Genomic DNA, 2,279 nt, shown 5'->3' with positions numbered 1-2,279 from the left:
AAAGCTCCTCCTGGCCACTCCTGGGGACTCAATGCAGCTTCGTCAAGAAAGATCTGGAGAGAATCTGCAAAATGGATTCAAGAGCAGATCCTGGCTCCAGCCACCTCATCCCAACCCGGACCACATGGTGTCCTGACTCCATCGCATGACTCTGATCCCTTGGGTTCGGCTGCTTCATCTCTAGAGGGCCCTGCCGGTTCTGCAAAGGAGTACAACCCACACGGATTTTCTGGAACCCAGCCTGTGCCCAGCCCCGGCTGGCTCAAGGGACAGGGATGAGTCAGACCCCATCGCCTCGCTCTTGCTCGCTCTGGGGGAGAGAGGGTGGGGCAGGGGAGAATGAAGCTGGGAAGGAGGGGTTGAGAGAACAAGCTCCGGTCTGGGGGTCAGGGCTGCTGAAGCGCCCTGGTAACCCGGGTCATCCAGCCAGCTGACATTTCTTGAAGGCTTACTTGCGCCAAAGGAAGTTACAGGTCTTATTTCATTTCATTTAATCCCTACCCAACACAGGCAGGTGCTACAACCACCCCCACTGGAACAATGAATAAACTGAGACCCAGAGGGCTCAAGTGACTTGCCCAAGGCTCCACCCGCAGCAAAAAGGAGCATTTTTTTGTAGGGAACTTCAGGGGTCTGCCATTACACTAGAGTCCACCAGGAGCCAAGCACCAAGCTAGGCACCTTGGCTCCTGCCTTCACTCCCCACAACGGGCCATCTACCAGACCTGCCTCTACATTCCTGCCGCCTTTACACAGAGGAGGAAACTGAGGCTTACAGAACGCAGGAATGAGGCCACAGACGGTAAATTTAGCTAGCATTGGAGCCCAGACAGGTCTGATTCCAAATCATGTGCCTCCTCTTCTCTGGGCTTCAGTTTCTTCCCCAGTGCCAGGGAGGGCAGGGTTAGATGAGCTCCGAGGGCTCTCAAGCCGGCCTCTCCTCCTTCAGGGGCGGGGAGCTCACCTGTAAGCAGAAGTGCCCACACTCTGGGGCCCCATCCTCCCCTTCCCACCCCCTTCCCGGCGTCAGGGCTCTCCCCCGTGCTAGGAGCCCAGCTGCAGGTGCCGCTGGGCTGCGTTCCCCTTAGCACTGCTCGAGGGCGTGGTGCTCACCTGTACAGGTAGCCCAGCTGCAGGACGTGCAGCAGCGCCAGGCAGCGGCCCGGGGGCTGTGGCGCCGGTGCAAGCCGGCGGGGTCGGCGCGCACAGACCCAGCTGAAGAGCTGCAGCGCAACCGAGGCGGGCCCAGCAGCGCCAGCACCAGCGCCGCCCACAGGTAGCGGCCGCTGAGCACATACTGGCCCGCGGCCCACAGGTCGGCGCCCAGGTCGATCAGGAAGGCGGCGGTGCCCAAAGCCCAGGACCACGTCCCAAAGGAGCGCGGCGCGGGGCAGCCAGGGCATGACCCGCCAGCCTCTCCCTCTCCTTCTCCTCCAGGCTCCGACCCGCCCTCTGGGCCCGGGGTCGCCGCGGCAGGAAGGAGGCGGGCGCAGCCCAGGGGCCGCAGGGCCCGGGCCTCCTGGGCGGGACTTCCCCGTCCCGCCCTGTCGGGGAGGAGCAAGGCCCACGGACCCCGCGGCTGGGGGCGCCCGCGGTCCGCACACCCCGTCCGTCTGCGCCCCTGACGGCCACCCCCGGCTGCGGCCCCGCAACCGCGCAGGGTCCCCGCACGCAGCCGCGCTGAGCCCCGGGGACCGCTAGGCCCGACGACGGACCGGCGCGGCCACACTGCCCTTACTTAGCTCGGCTGACCTCTGATTGCCTCGCTTGGCAATTGAGGCAAAAGAAGGCCCGCGACGACGGAAATGGCCCAGGGAGTAGCGCCGGGGCTATAGGATCACAGCTCCTCACATCCGCGTTGTTGCAAACCAAAAAGGCCCGTTCTGATCCCCGATTGCGGGACTTCGCGCTCAGTGTGCCTCGAGTGCGGGCGAGGGCAGGGGTGAACGAGGGCACGGGATCTACACGGCGCCTCTTCCTGGCGGCTCGTTGTACTCCAAATGCAGAGGCCCGGGTGGGGGAGGACGTTTAATAACTGTTCAGTGACTCCGTGCGGGAGTTGTAGTAAACATTATTTACGTATGAAAAGGAGAAACGCACAGAATAAGATGCTCGAGGAGCTTTGTGTTTTGGATGAAACTTGGGGGAGAAAATGCGCTGGGGTGCGGGAAAGTGGTGCTTCATTTCCTGATCCCGCCGCTCCACGCGGGTTCCCGCTGCGGACGCCGGGCAGCTGCGGCGGCGCGTCTCCGCGGGGAAGCGCCCGCGGGCGCCCGAGC

This window comes from Ursus maritimus, unplaced genomic scaffold, assembly GCF_017311325.1.
Source record: "Ursus maritimus isolate PB19 unplaced genomic scaffold, ASM1731132v1 scaffold_32, whole genome shotgun sequence".
Classification (NCBI taxonomy): Eukaryota; Metazoa; Chordata; class Mammalia; order Carnivora; family Ursidae; genus Ursus; species Ursus maritimus.
Note: the sequence above shows the minus strand (reverse complement) of the source record.